Here is a 17,092-nt window from a genome sequence, read left to right on the forward strand (position 1 = left end):
TATCCAAAAGCAGGATAGCCATAGCCCGCTACCTCAAGTAGATAGATACATACATAGTTGCAGAGTCAGACAGAGGAAGGGAAAAAACGCCTATAGAACACATATTGAGTTCGAGTACCAAAAAGAACATAACTTTAAAAATGAACACCTCTGTTGTTGAAGAAAATAAAATTTTGCTTATATTGTTTATTAAAACTGGTTTAAAAGTCTAGTTTACTATAACAAACGATGATAACATGAGTAGAAAACCTTAATTTACCCGCTTTGTAGCGGTTATTAACATACTTTTCAGTTTCATTGTATAAAATGGCGGTATGTAACCGCCAATTACAGGAAATTGGAGGTCAAAAATTAGCCGTTTTTTTTTAAATTGTCCTAGAGGAATTGAAAAAAATATTGGGTATAGTCCCTTTCTTGACAACGCCACTTAAAGGGCGTTTCGTCGTATTTTAACAGTATCTTTAGATAGGTTATTTTAGTTTAGGTTAAGCCCGCGGGGTTAGGCAATTGGCCCCGCAGGAGCTAGAAATATGCAATAAGCTATTGTGAAAATACGATGAAACGCCCCCAAAGTGACTATACCAAAAAATTCCTACAGGCCATTTTCTTTTTTAAAGGAAAGCTTTTATATAATTAGGGTCTGTACGTAAGTTGATTTAGGAATAATATAATTGTCCTATCGATTTCAAACTTTGGATGATGATTCCTGTAAAATTAGGTGTGATTTAGAAAGCGTAGCAACTCTAAGACGTAGCCGTACGTCCATTTAAAACATAGTAATCTTTTTAACTTGTTGACAATAATTTTTTGTATGAAAATATTATCCTATTTATCTGATTGTAAGGGGATGAGGAAGGAGGGAGATTAAGGATATCTTCATTTTAGCCCCCTACTGAGTTCACTTTATTATAAAACATAAAAATCTGGTGTAAGATCCAAGTATTAATAAATCTATTTCTGCTAATTAAGTTTGTTAATTATACATAATTTTGTCTATATCTTTGAATTGATATTCTGCTTATTAAGTTTTGCCTTTTACAAGTTTTTATGTTCATTTGTTCTACCATTTGACTTTTGAGCTTTTATTGATGTTGTCATCATTGGTTATTTAAGTTCGTTGTCAGTTCAACAACTTTTTATTCCAGCGGCCAGTGGACATTAGAAATTCCTACAAGCCGAGAAACCAGGGCTCGGCAGCCTCGGGTCAGCCTCAGTGAAATCATATAACATTAAAATTCAAATAGATGTATAAACGTGTTTCTAAGCAGAAAATTCATCTTTCCGAATTTTTTTTTGCATAAAAGTTACTTTCAATTCGAGGCGGAGGTGCTGAGCCCTGATAAAAGTTTTTGGTTGTATTTAACAGTGTTTTTGTTTTGTGTGAATTACAGCAAATTCCGGACAATGACTTTTTTTAAATGGACATACAAAAAGTTTGGATATCTCATCTGATAATCATTATGTCTACATTTCTTTTTAAGAAACAAATTTTTTATGTTTGCACAGTTTGTTTTATTTTGCAGATTTTCTATTTTATGAACATCATAAATTGTTTTTTAAAGCATTCTGCATGGTTCTCAATAAAGATTATCAAAGTTAACTCATTAACTTTCGTTCTAACTTTTAGGTGAAGCCTCTTTACAATTACACGTCAAGCAAGGCAAACAAAAAAATCCCACTAATCTATTCAGGGACGCTTCCAAACCATTCACAAATAAAAGTAAGTAGATATGCATATTCACTATAATGAACAGGTATACAATAAAAGTATAAGTATAGATGTAAAGTATAAACAACTACTTGCCCCCAAATACCACCCTATTCGTCTGCTAGAAAATTGGTTTTATTTCTAATGCTGGGACCCAACTGTGTTTATATTTCTGAAGATGATATAACAGACAAATCCGGCATAGGGTCATTGTCCCCTATATTCTTTACTTCACGCCAATATCCATAAGAGCGAAGCTCTGAAATCAAACAGTATAACAAATGAACGTGATCAGTTGTAGAGTGTCAAAAATTAATAAGCAGTACATCAATCTATAGATACAGACAAAATTGTATATAAACGTGTTTCAAAATTGATTAAATACTTGATACTGTTTAAGAACATACTTACATTTTTAGGACTTGATTATCGGGACACTTTGCTTAAAATATTGTGCTTTGTAGTCCTAAGAATCATTGTTCTCAATTTCAGATGAATAGGAAAATTATATCACACAAAAAATCGTTGTGAAAGAGATAGAAGTCAGCATGTTTAAATGAACGTACAGACTTTCAGATAACGACTATAGAGCTGCTACGCTTTTGAGTCATATCTTATTGTAACAGGAATCAACATCCAAAGTTTGAAATTGATAAGAAAATTGTAACATGTCTAAATTAAAAGAAGGAGCTGACCATTATGTACGTATGGACGGAAATATAGACCCTAATTATAGAAAAGTAGAAAGCTTGGGATTTAAATTTTAAACAATTTATTGAATGGGCAAAAGAAATTGCATACCAAACTATTTTGAAAATGAGATTATCATCAGATAGAATGGCTAACAAATAGAATAATTATTTTGCTTTATCTAAGCCTTTGCCATTATAATTTGAGAGTTTCTGTACAACTGAATGGTTAACTTTTAATTGAAGATAATTCAATTTTTAAAATATCCATTTCTAATTCTTCAAATGATTATGCCCGAATTTGGGGGTGACTAAATAAATATTATCTACTCAAATTTATTGATATCAGGCTTCGGTTGATGATAAGAAACTTTTTGCATATTCCCGATCATTTAATTCAAATGGTGTATTAGATACCAGCGGATACGTCCCCTAGAGGCCTCTAGTGGCACTTTAAATGTTTTTTTTTATTCTATTTCACATATGTCTGTTACGTTCAAGTCTCTACGTAAAAGCCAAAATTAGTTATGAACCTTCCCGGGAACAATAAAAAGCTACCCTGTTAAGGAGATCTCGATCAGTTCAGCGGTTAGCGAGATCCTTGGGAACAAACATACAAAGACACAGACAAAAATACATCCTTTTACTTTACTATAAGGATTTGGTGGTTTATCTTCTAATATTATTCAAAATAAGCATAAATCTCAACTTAATCTTTTATTTTTGTCAAATTTGTTTTTCTGGTTTATAAAGTTTTCATATAAAAGTTAATTTCAATATTTAGTAGTTTAAAAAGATTAATCTACTTTAATTTTTTTTCTATGTGTTTGGTAAATTTATTTGTAACTTAAGTAACTTCTAATCTCAAAAATTTCAAGTGGCTTTGAAATGTTCTTGGGCAAATTTTTTTTGGTTCATTATTGCACATGGCAATTTTTTCTCTGTGCAAATACTTTCAGTCGATGAATTGCTCTCTTTTTTGGATAAATTGTATTAAAACAACTAGAAAATTGAAATATATTATTTATTTACAATTTTAAACATTTACAATAGAAGAAATAATAAAGTATAAATACACTCAATTCGTTAGTGGGATACTTTTACCTCAACCCTTACAATTTATTCCCAAAAACGATCTTTTACATAAAAAAACGTGAAGCCATGAATAATGTCATATCAGAATAGTCCATTATTCCTATATGACGTCATTCAGGATTTTTCGGTCAAAAAGTTTTTTAAATTTGTCCATTTTTAAAGGGCTTCAAAATACCTTCATAAAATGTGAGGGGGGGGGGCGGGTGGCCCACAGACAAATCAAGTAATTAAGTAAAAAAGAAATAACTGAAATTACATTTGAGGTTCAAGTTATCAGGTACATAATGTGGTACATGATTTTAATTATTAAGAGGTTAAAAGTAAGGCCTACTTAAAGGTTTACCAAGGTAGAAAAAAAGGTTTACCTAATAGGAGAGAGAAAGAAAGATTCTCTGGTTTAAAAAATGGATATTTTCTTGGTTTTAGTGAAGTTACTTCATTACAGTTTGTGTCTGTCCTTCTGTCTGTCTGTCTGTCGGTAAAAGAGAGAAAATTACGTGATATACCCAATTGACGGCGCCCTAAAAGCAACATCATTTTACTAAATGTTTGTTAAGCAGGACTTTATGAGCCAAATACAGTTGCTGTACAGACTGACTTGTGTAGATTTCTCTCTTTCTCTTAATGTATATTCTTCATAAATTATATTATGGACATACATATACAATAAGAGATATAAGTTTTCCGGAATTGTAATGTAGGGAGTAGATTTGAAATCTGCATCAAATTTTAAGGATTTTTTATAAAATTCGTTTTTTGTATAATTCTTTATCTAAAAGCGGAAATACAAATTAAGTTAATTAATTTTGGCATCCGTGATTGGTGGATTTAAAAAATCTGCGCTCTGATTGGATGTCGTACATCATTCAACCAATTAGAGCGCAGGTAGTTTAAAATCCACCTATCCTATTGGTCAAAATTAATTAACTTAAAATGTATTTTCGCTTTTAGATAAAGAATTTTACAAAAAACGAATTTTATAAAAAATCCTTAAAATTTGATGCAGATTTCAAATCTACTCCCTACATTAAAATTCCGGAAAACTTATATCTCTTAATATACAATTATAGGATGTTGCTTGCTAATTTCGGACAAGCAGGGTAATTTTGGAACAAATTAAGAATTTTTTTCCATATTCCAATTTCTCTGCTAGTTCAAGCTATGTTGTATGTTCCTTAATTATTTCTGTTTCTTCTTTCCCTCTTGATGGTTTGTTGTATACTTTGGATATCATTTCATAACCTCTTCGTTGCTATTGACATAATTTTTATTTTCAGTTTATATATTTTTTCTTCTAGAATTGATTTTTCTTCTGAATGTCTTCACTTCTAACATAATCTAAAAGAAATGATAATAAATTCAAGGATGGCAACTTCCATTAGTTGCATAATTTAGCTTTATCCCAGAAAATCATTCTTTATTGATCATTTACAGGAAGGTCATTTAAGGACTACGGACCAACTGACATGAATCTATTGTATTTTTGCTACAAAATAATAAATATAGAAGCAGCTTATAGTGCTTAAAAAAATATGATTTCATACAATACAAATGGCCAATGATAGGCCAGTATACATTGTAATTGACCAATGGTAAAATGTACAATGGCCTATTAATGGTCATTTATATTGTATGACGTTATTTTTTATTAGGCTCTGTAAGCTGTTTCTAAATAAATATACTCACCTAACACTGACCCAATTGCTTAACCTAGGGGACATAACCAAGAACACTTCTCTGGGACAGCTGGTGCTTCTGTAGATGCCTGGCATGGAGGGTCAGGAACATAGGAATGGAGAAAAACTGGAGGATTATCAGCTGGAGGTTGTTCAGTTGGGGGACATGGTGTTGAGGTAGAGGTAGTTGTGGTGGTTGGGCATGTCCAGTAGCATCTAGGGGGTGCTGGAAGGATGTAGGGACGGGGGGCTGGGGTTGTGGGACTTAGCATTACACATAAAAATATCAAACTTATCTAAAAAGAAACATACATAAAATATATTACAAAAATAAAATGTTAATTATTGTTTAAAGCTACGCTTTTTAGGGTGGGTCCGTCCATACGTCCATCCGTCCGAAAGGAATATATCTTTTAGTTAATTTATATGTCAGAATTATCCTATCGATTTTATCCTTTGCATGATGATTCCATTAACAGTCAGTACTATCCAGGAAGCGTCGCAACTCTATTGTCACTACCAGAAAGTCCGTACGTCCATTAAAACATACTGATTTTTTGTATGATATAATTATCCTATTCTTTGATTTTTGAAACAATCATATAAATAACAACAAGGTACAATAATATCAAATCCAAAAAATAAAAGTATGTTTTTCACTGAATCCTGTATTTACACAATTTTGCAACAAATTTTGTACAGTTTAGTTCTGACAATACAAGAGTTATTGTTCGTTTGTCCTTCCTTCTGATTATAGAGCTTAGTTTTTTTTTTGATGTTATCATCATTGTTAAGGTTAAAATTAAAATATTTTTTGAAAACTAAAACATTACTATAAGAGTTCTTAGAGTAGATATATGCATATAAATGTAATTATTAATATACTTACAAACATATTTCTGAATAGCATGACACTTCCTTAATGTTGTAAATCCGTTGTCTAACTGAGAAAAGAAACAACTTTCACTAGCATCGTTGTTTGTCAACTTTAGTCAGGGGTTTGAAATTGACTCATGCTTACTCGATCGGCAAACCATTTTTTTCTATTTTAGACGTCTGCTAAAAAAGCGAGGCTTTGCTATACTTAGGGTCAGTCCGTCCGTCCGTAACGGTTAGCTCTTATAGTTAATTTAGACGTAGAACTGTCCTATCGATTTTAAACTTTGTACGATAATTTATATAACAGTTTAGTACACATCTTAGAAAGCGTAGCAACTCTATTATCATTACCAGAAAGTCCGTACACGTCCATTAAAAACTTGCTGATTTTATGTCATATATATGTAATTACACTCTTTATATGATTATTGGAAATCTAACTCCTAGGACAATATAGTACAATGTTATAATCAGGAGTTCTCTGTAATCAAGTCCTAAACAGTATCCCACATGGGTTAATATTTGTCTGTCCTACCAATTCAGCGCTTCGCTTTTATTGATGTTGTCATTAGTATTTTTAAATAAGTTGTTCAAACTTATTTTTCTATTTATAAAAACTAAGACATATAAAATATAACATTAACAAACAACAAAAATTGTGTCTGTTTAAAATCCCCACTGTCCATCATGATAACGTTTTTGTGAATCCCCTAAAAAGTGGCACACTTTCACCAGAACAGGGTGAAGGTTAAGAATCGGTGATCAGCGATAAAATGCCGTTTCTCGAAGTCGTACGAGGTCATGCGCAATATTGGAAGCGTGACGCAAATTTCTGATCTCGGTTTTCGCTATTTTATTTACTTTTTTCTCTGTAAGATAAAAGCGATGCGTGCAAATTTATTTAATTCGCTATGATATAAAGATAAGTTTTTTTCAAATCGCGAAAACTGAAATCTGTAATGTGTGCCACCCTTCCAAAATTGCGTATGGCTGCGTGCGACCGCGAGAAACTGCATTTTTATACTGACTATCGAAGGTTGAGAATCAACTTTCACTCCTCACTCGAGAAATTAATATACCCCACTCGCTCCCCAACAAAGAATAATATTTGCATTTTTTGAAGTTCACATTTGTGATTATGGCAAGATGCAATTTTAAATGCATGAGTTGACTATGAATCAAATCAAAGAGGTCATGGCCAACATAACATAACGCATCGGGAAGAAATTAAGTTTAAATTTTCAAGTCATAACTAAAGACGTTAAAAATGGTTTCTTCTATAGATTCGTCAGATGCACGACATTAATAACTGAGAGCCTTTGTCCAAAACAGGCGCAACTCATTACCATGCACAGTTAGGACTTCGAGACAAAAGTCATGTTCATTAGCAAGATTTTTTTTAGAGATACATACATATAATCTAATGGTGTATAACATCTTTTTAGAGGTATACTAGAGGAAGGGGGTGTTCCATTTGTTTATTTTAGGATTAACAGCGGCTTTTTGCCCACACATATGCTTCATAGTGAAAATGGTAGTGGTGGGGGGAATGCCCTCCCCCCCCCCTTCTTTACAACTAGCAATTATACGGAGAATAATTCAACGATACAACACCCCCACAATAATCTTAAACCAAGTGCACATCAACCCCTTTAAATAAAACCTGTGCACACCCCTACCAAGGTTAGTAGTTGATGTATGCATATATGTTGGTAAAAATAGAAAGTGAAGGTGTCTCAATCAGGGAGGGATTAGACATTGGGCTGCTTGTTACACTAGTCCCCAAATTTTTATAATAATGTTTTCTTATTTGTTGGCTTAACAACTTTGGGGACCTTAATTGAATTTTGATTTGCTGGTTCACTAAGTTAAATGTCCAAACATTTCAACCACTACATGATAGAAGGGGAAATTTTGTTTATCATCATTAGGGACGTACATCAATTTATAGGCCATTGTCTTATCTCTTTAGATTCCTGAGTTGTTATATTTATGCATGTTGCTAAAAATAGAAAGTGAAGGAGTCTTAATGCCATGGCAAGATTCAGGGATAGGTAAATGGAAAAGATTATATTTTCACCAACTCTTTTCAATGTGAATCAAATTATTGTTATTTCCAAAGTAGATAAATATTTTTTTTATATACCAAAAAAATATTCCATTAGCTTATTCATTAATTTATGGGTTGGGCACGATTTGATTATCATTGATTAAAATGCACTTTTAGGTTTACTCATTACCAAAGTTATTAAGTTATTAAACAAAATAAATTCAAATTTACAATTATGCGTTTTTTTATGCACTACTTTGGTAATTCTTAAACCTAAATGTGCAATTTAATCAATGACAGTGTTGAAAAAACTCATAGCATGTTTTATATTTTTTGATCACTAATTTTATATACATTTGTCTAATATGTATATTAAAAGCAAAAAGAACTATTTTCTTTAGATTTTCATACTTTGGTTACTTTTTGCACTATATTGACTCTAAAAAGGATTCTATATCTGATTTTTACATTTAGGATGATAGACTTTATGCCAATTATTGTGTTTAAATCAAGAAAAAAAATATTTTATCTTTTTTATCATAAAATGTGAGAAGCTGCTTTTTTTATATATAAGATGAAAAAAGTAACAAAAAGAACATTTTTTTGCCTTAAGTACATAGAATAAGGAGGAATAGAAATGAAAACCCTAAATATTTCTGGGAAATTTGAAGGAATCTTTGACTTGCGCAGTAAAGACAATAATTATAAAGTACAAATCACAATGACTAGTTGAACAAAACTAGAAAATTTTAATTTGTATCAACATCTAATATAAGAAACATAAGAGCGCAACCTAGTTTTATAATATAAATACTGAGACCAATATTTTGTTGTAAATTTTCTTACATAATTATTTTTTTAAGGCTTAATATGCACATTAAATTCATTTTTAATCCATTGTGAATAGGGAAGAGGAAGCTGGATTCTTGGCTACATGGCTTTAGTAAATCATTGGAAAAGAAATTTATTTTGAATATTTTTTCTGAATAATTACTGAAATCATGTTATTTACTAACAGCCTTGTAGCCGTTTTGGTCTTTCAAAAGTTCCAATTTTACTTCAGGCTAGCCAGGCAGAATCTTCTACCTGGATTCTATTCTATACTTTATCTTCTTTGCTTAAGTATATTCTAAACTTATAGATATACAACTTTCATAAAAAAAATTTCTAAATCTTTCATTTTAGGCATAAAAATAATTATGCAGATTTTTGCAAATAACTTGCAAATATGATTTCTGCGGATTTTCTAATTTACATAGGCGTTTTCTATTAATATTCCTCTTTCCAAAAATACCTCTCTTGTCAAGATTGGATTAAAAAATCTTTATGGTCGAGATTCCATAACTGTGGGTGGTGGAGGGAACATTAGACTGTAAATTACAATGATACCCAAACTTTTTGAGAAAAAAAATTTATTTAATTTTGACAATTAACATTTTACAACCAATATCTTAATCTACAGAAGATGGATTTTTTTTTATAATCAAAGGAGATTTATATCAATTTATCTTCTTTATCTTATCCCTTAAGATTCCTGGCTCATTTAAATAATTTTTATCAATTAGTTTTGTTAAGAATGTAGTTCTAATTTTGAAATACATCAAAGTCTTTTCTAGAAGTCACACTTACTGATTTGTCTGTCTGTCTGTTCTTCGCCCATTTGAGTTTCATTAATTTGATAGGTATTAAAAAAATGTTGTTAGATATATCTTACAATTTATTGTGTAAAATTTTAAGAAAATAAAGTATTAGAATATTTATTCCACTTATTCCATGGCATCAAGCAGATCTAAAGTAAATAAGTTTAGCACTTTCACAAGTAACAATATATTTAAAGTAATAATATTATTTTATTAAATGGATCCTGTACAAATGTTGTAAAAATTTGCCAGAAGTTGAGAGAGTTTTTAATCATTATTGTAAAATTCTTGCGTTTTTTATCTAAGTTTTTTTTAATTTAAAATTTAAAAATAAATACATTCATTAAGTTTAGTTAAATTACCTGCTGGGATAGATATATTATAAGATATTACCTAAGATAATATGAAAATTAATTAATTTGATTGATTAATACAGTTTCCAGATCCTTAAATAATTAAAAACAATGTAAATTGATTAAATTTAAAAGTTTAGGGCTTGGTAGCCATGCGTCAGCTGCAACTAAGACTCAAATTAAAACCCTTTGGAGCTTGGAAAAATTTTGTAAAAGAGGGATTGCTATATTTGGGTAAGTTTAAGACTTCCAGCTAATAATTAAGATTTTAAAAGGTTGATTTCCCTGAGCCTTTCAAAAGGCTGACGCATAGATACCGGTCCCTAAAAGTTTTTTTTTTTAATTTTAATCATTTCTGTTGAAATTTTATTAAAATTTATGTTTTCAAAATTCAAAGGCCTTAGAAGGCCATTTGATTTACCTGCTGGTCTCAGTTTAGATTCATGATAGATATGCCTAGGCTTATGATGGAATAAGCTAAATTTAAGCCCATGATCAGAAAAGCCTGAAACCTTAAGCTGAATACACAAGCTGGATATAATTAAAAAACATTTTAAAAATAGATTAATTATATGATCAATGCAATGTCCTGAACCTGAAACAATTTAGTAAAATGTAAATAAAAAATTTCAATATAATTTTTTGTGACAATATATTTTCCTACCTGCATTGACCAATTTCAAAAAGATTTAGTAAAAATGTTTGAAATTATAATAAATTCTTGAAATAAATTTTCACCTGAAGTTTCAAGAATTATATCTTCACACTTTTGGATTTTGAAGAATTTTAAATTCTTCATAAATTCCTTGTTTTTTTTTGTTTTTTTTTTTTGAGGGGGGGTTACTTACCAGCACTGGTTTTAATAGATATCTCCTTTGTAAAAATTCAAACACAACATTTATGATAATATATAGAAATGATTCAAGCTCTAATTTTTTCAGGAAAAATGATATAACATGCAAATTTAAACAGTAAAAATCATATGTCCTCTTTTTAGTTTTTATATTTAAGATTGTGCCTTCATGCTAAATTCAAAGTGAAATAATAATTGAAAGACAAGAACAAAATTGAGGTAATGTTGAAAAAATTATCATTTTCACAAGCACTAGATTACCATGAAGATTTAGTTTTCAATGTTTTTTAAGAAAAACTTTGAGAGAAAAAATCTTTGAACTGAAAAAAATTGAGAAAAAACTCCTCCAATGAAAACATCTAATAATTCAAATGCTAATATTTCTAGTGCTTTTTGTAAAAAAAAATTGGTGCAGGATTGGCCTACCAAGTTTTAAGTCTTGTATTTTTAAAAGCTATGTACTCTAAAATATATAAAAATGCCATTTCTTACCTATAAGTTAAGCTTTTGGCAGACAAAGAATCTTCCTCAAAGTTGCATTTAACCCTAAAAATTTTTACACTATCATAATTACCGTAAAAACAGAAACAAGTTTTTTAACATACATAAAATCACATTAATCAATTTAAAATTTAAAACTTACTGTACTTCGCTGTTATTGATAAGAATCCTAAAAAAATATTTTAGATTTATATAATATACAATATATTAAAACATTAGGAATTTAGAAATAAAAATTAACCTGTATCTATTAGTTAAATATGAATGTCTTTGAAAATAAAGTTGACCACAACTTGTAGACTGAGCCAAGTCTGTCAGTTTATAATGATCCTAATAATATAATAAAGAATTGATTCTAATAATTAAAAAATAATAATTTTAATCGATTATTTAAAAAATTTAAATTCAATTACCTTGAACTGACAATTTGAATCAAAATTCCAGTTATTTACATTGCGATCAAGTAAACATTTACAGTCATTATTCTGAGAGAAAATTATTAGAAAAATTATTTATTCATTTTATATGTAATTAAAAAGGATGATTAAATTCTAGTCTGCATAATTTAGTTAATTAAATTATTACATTAAAAGTCAAGTAAGTTGATTCTGTTCAATTAACTTTTTTTCAAAACTGATTACTTGGGCTTGTAAAGAAACTGTTTCAGTATTTAGATCAAAAATGGTCTGTTTTGTATTTTTGACAGAGCTTTGGCCATTACATAATAAAAAAAACAGACTTTACTAAAACTTACACTTTCTTTAATTCCAATATAGCCTCCTTTAATTTCTCTTAAATAATCATCTTCATTATATTTGCCTCTACATGTCTCAAGACATAGCATTTGATATCCATGATTATTGGTCATTATGTTTTTCAATGCAGAAACAGCAGAATTCTAAATAAATATTAACAAAAAGAAGATATTTCTTAAGCTTGCACAAGATTTTGATCACAAATGATTTAAAAAATTAAAATTTAGTAAAGATGTGACTTTGATAATTTGATTCTAACATGGTGTTAATATAATTTGGTAAAAGCTCAGACTAAAGCTATCTTTTCCACAAGCCAGAAATAATCAAAAAGTAAATTAAATAGATTATAAAAATTGGAGGGAAGAGAGCTATTAAGACAGGGGCCTTCACACCTAAAAAAAGTTATATCAAAACACAAAATATTTTTAAAAAATATTTTAAAGGGATTTGTTGAGTACAGCTACTAAAAAACTCACAAAAACCCGAAGATAAATGATTGATTATTTACCGTATGTTCTATCACTGCATTAGTCTTAGCTAAACAACCTCGTGATGTCACTAAAGTATGAATAGTTATTTCTCGTATCGTATTATAAGCGGCTTTCCGCGGGGCTAAAAAAACTAGTTTTAATCTTATGATTGTACATTTCTATATTCGTAGAAAACTGGATATAATACGATGCTAGACATAGTTTTTTCGTATGGATGAGAACCGGTTCCTATCCACCGGATTCGAATGAATACGAGAAAAATTATTATTTGTTAATTCTTTTATTGTTTAACAAGGATGGCAACATCCATATGTTGCAAATAGTAAGATTTTAAATTGTAGGATTAATTCTAGTTTTGTTAGGTCTGTAGAAAAGCATACATAGGTATATGTCCTTTGTGCCATGGATAACGGTAAATTATGCTGGTTGCTCTTTGGTAATGGGAAGCTGTACAAAACTATAAGCCCTCTATTTTAAATTGAAACCGAAAAAATCAAATTTCCCTTCAAATGTTTCATGCAGACAGAAATTTCAAATTATAGAGTAGATTAAGAAATATTAAATCCTATTTCCAAGTTGCTCCTGAAATGATTATTTCTAAGGGTGCCTCATCCCTCTTGCTGTCTTAAGCAATAGCTCATCAATTTATATATTTTCTCAGAACCGATTTTAATCCAGCAGAAATCAATTAGAATTGGAGCAATAATTGAAAGATATCTTACCTAATGTTACTGAAAATCTGAACTGGCTGGCAATGATGGAAGTTAATAAAATGATCTTTAAAAACAATAAATCCATTTTTCTAAATATTAAAAGAAAGAAATGAAATAAAAACATCTAAGATAGAAAAACTAGTGAGGTACAACAAATTGAAATTGATGTTAACTGAAAAGTGCACCGTATGCTAATGACTAATTTTTCATAATTGATTTCCTTCCTTAATTTCAGGTCAATTGAGATTTAATTAGTCCTATAATATTGGCATGTAAAGCACTTTGTTTAGAGGGGGGGGCGGAGATTTTGAACACTTTTCCAATTTTTGCCACCCCCCTCCCCGGCCCTAAAACAAAGTTGGCAATAAGAGCGGAGGGGCATTTTTATTAACAATATAGATTTTTAAATACGGAAGAATAAGGTTACATAATTTAGGGATAGTGGACAAAATAATGTCATATCTCCCGGTCATGGGCCGTCAGGTTAAAGGGTGGCGCCAATTTCAGATCCCAGATCTTTTGAATTAAATAATCTTGCAAGCATCAATTTTATCTTCCTTAACCCACTCCCCTCTATTTACTGGATGAGGGGGCATGTAGTCATAAAGTCATTCTAGTTTATTAATATGTGAGTGCTTTTTTCCTTCAGGAATAAAGTGATTAAAGTTAAATTAACAAAATTAAAGTCAGTTATAGTATTGAATATTACTCTATCAACAATTAAAAGTATTAGACACTAAAGTACATTAACAAACTTTTACACAAATATTCTAATTTCATTGACATTAGGGGGACATTGGAATTTAATTTACATACACTTGTACCAAAAGTTTTATAACCATTCTATTTTACTTTTTTGCCCAAAAACATTAGGTACTTTTATTTAATTTTGATTGACATGTTCCAATCTTGTAGTATTTACCAATGTCTTTCATCAGAAGGTGTAAATTTGTTTATCATTTTAAATCAATTTATATTTAATTATCTTATCCCCTAAGATCTCTGACTAATTTGAATAATTTTGATTAATTAGTTTTGTTCTAATGCAGTTTTAATTTTGATTTATATTGACTATTTTTGTTTAATTTTTTTATTCTTTTTGCCTAAACTACTCTACAAGTCATGCTTATCAATTTGTCTGTCTGCCTGTAATGCTCTTTTTTGTCTCTTTTTATGTTCCTTTAATTTAATATAAAAAAATGCATTAAAATATATTTTACAATTTTAAAAAATTATTTATTGAAATTAATTGATTCCAATGATTCCATCACATCAAGCAGATCTAAAGTAACTAGGTTAAAGAGAGTAACAATAATTTTAAAGTAATAATACTATAAAATTAAATGAATGCTGTACAAATGTTTTTTAAGTTTGCCAGAAGTTAAGAAAGATTTCAATTAAAAAGTTTTTTTTTAAAATTCTTGTCTTTTTTAATCTAAATCCCTTAATAGTTACCTGCAAGACAAATTTTTTTTTTTAAATATTTATAAAATATTTTCATTTGATTGATTATTACTGAGTCTGATCCTTAAATAATGCTAAAGACGGGAAATAGATTAGATATTAAGTTTTCAGGGCTTGGCAGAAGCGCATCAGACACAAATAAGACTTGACAATTCTTTTGAAAATGGGTATTGACAATATCATGATCATGATCAGTTAAGCCTAAATTGTCTCAAAACTCCAGCCTAGTTCACAGGCATTAAATTAGTTTTTTTTACCAGTAATTTCAGATTATTTAAAAGAAGGTGTATCAACTTTTTTTTTATAGCTAGCCGGTTCTTTTAGTAAGTAGTAGATGTAAAATTTTTCATAGAATTCAGATATGCAATCGTTTTTTTTGTAGACCTCTTATTTTTTAAGTAATTTAAGTTTTTTAAAAAAATAATTAAGTCGGTTTTAAGGTACTAAAACGCAACAAAATAAAAGAAGAAAATGGCCAGTAAGAACAAAAATAGTAAGATCTTTAATTTGACACCTTACTTTTAAAATTCTGTTGAGTAATTATTGAAAAAATCTATTTTTTTAACCTCGGTTTAATAAAAACTTTAGACCTAAATATTTTCTCAAACAGACATAAAAAACATGGGTTCATATATACCTTTAGAATCAGAAAAATATTACGAATCCATTGTAAGCAAAATTGAAAAAAAGTAAAAAAATAAAAAATTAAACAAATGGCCAATTGTATTTTTTGTTCAGGCAACACTATCGTATTCCCTTTCTTATCCCCTCTTTACCCTCTCTTTACCCCCTTCCCATTTTTATACTCAATTCAAGAATTAAGACGTTGCCTGTACAATATAATATGTTATTTTCATATAATTCCTTTTATTGTAGTTTATATACTATATTGTAAACTTTTTTTTTCAATTTTGCTTACAATGAATTCGTAATATTTTTCTGATTCTAAAGGTATATATGAACCCATATTTTTTTATCTGTGAAATAATAAAATTAAGTTCAAAGTTTTTATTCTCGTGGGTTTAAAAAAATCGATTTTTTCAATAATTACCTGACAGAATTGAAAAAGTAAGGTGTCAAATTAAAGATATTACTATTTTTGTTCATAATGGCCATTTTCTTTCTTTTTTTTGTTGCATTTTAGTACCTTAAAATCGACTTAATTTTTTTTTTAAAACATAAATTACTTAAAAAATAAGAGGTCTACAAAAAAAACCGATTGCATATCTGAATTCTATGAAAAATTTTACATCTACTACTTACTAAAAGAACCGGCTAGCTATAAAAAAAAAGTTGATACACCTTCTTTAGTAGGTTTTAAAATCATGATAAATTTTTAAAATAAATTTTCACCTGAAATTTAAAGTTATAGCATTTTGGATGAATTTTGAAATCCTCTTCAAGTCTTATTTTTAGATTTGCTTATAGTTTCTAACAAGGTAACATTTTGCGTGGAAACGTGGAAAATGTACTATAATAAAATATTTTACATGATTTTTCAGCATGACTCAGAACCGATATTTACTCCTGGGGACATCAATCAGTTTCCAAGATAAATTGGAAACTTTGATTTGTCCATAATAAATAAGGAAATTAAGCACTAATTGTTTTTTAATGACTTTTTTTTTAGCTATTTGAGTCATTAATGTTTTATTAATGGATGGGAAACAAAGAAATAATTTTAAAGTTTTGCTATTTAAAAAGTAATTATTTAACTTTATAAAAAATGAAATCATTAATGATCATTTTAATTTTATATTGATTTATGACCTAGACAAAACCTGTCGTCTTTTTATAGCTAATTAAAGCAAAAAATTTATTCATAATTTGAAAAAAGTAATTAGGTCAATTGAAAACAAAATATCTGTTTTAATTACATTTTATTTTATGATATTCTAAATTGATACTATAAGTGCATCTATAATTAAGTCTTAAAATGTGAATGCATATATTAATCATTCTGTAATTGTTTTGGGGTTTGCTTTCATTTAGACTTCTTAACAATGTTAAATATTAAATGTGTAGTATACCCTAACATTTTTTTTAAGACTTGTAGAGTAGCCTCGCTCTCAATTTAGTAATTATGACCAATTTTGTATTCAACTTATTATTTACTAAGTATATTTGCGATAACTTTTATTTAATGAAATCTTCCAATTTTTAACATGTACAAAACGGCCTGCTTAATTGCTTCAAGATCCATGTCAGATCTATATAGGAAATAA

The 17,092-nt window shown here is 29.1% G+C and overlaps 1 long non-coding RNA gene across 1 annotated transcript; it reads right to left on the minus strand.

Moving 5' to 3' along the window:
- Nucleotides 1–4,680: 4,680 nt before the first annotated feature.
- LOC145331774 (uncharacterized) lies at nucleotides 4,681–6,114 on the minus strand. Its single transcript, XR_013883897.1, has 3 exons — nucleotides 6,058–6,114; nucleotides 5,179–5,464; nucleotides 4,681–4,830 (listed from the first exon to the last, which is right to left on the minus strand). It is a non-coding gene; the product is annotated as an uncharacterized LOC145331774 (long non-coding RNA).
- Between the last annotated feature and the right edge of the window lie 10,978 nt (nucleotides 6,115–17,092).

This window comes from Acartia tonsa, chromosome 11, assembly GCF_053477335.1.
Source record: "Acartia tonsa isolate MP-2025a chromosome 11, ASM5347733v1, whole genome shotgun sequence".
Taxonomy (NCBI): Eukaryota; Metazoa; Arthropoda; class Copepoda; order Calanoida; family Acartiidae; genus Acartia; species Acartia tonsa.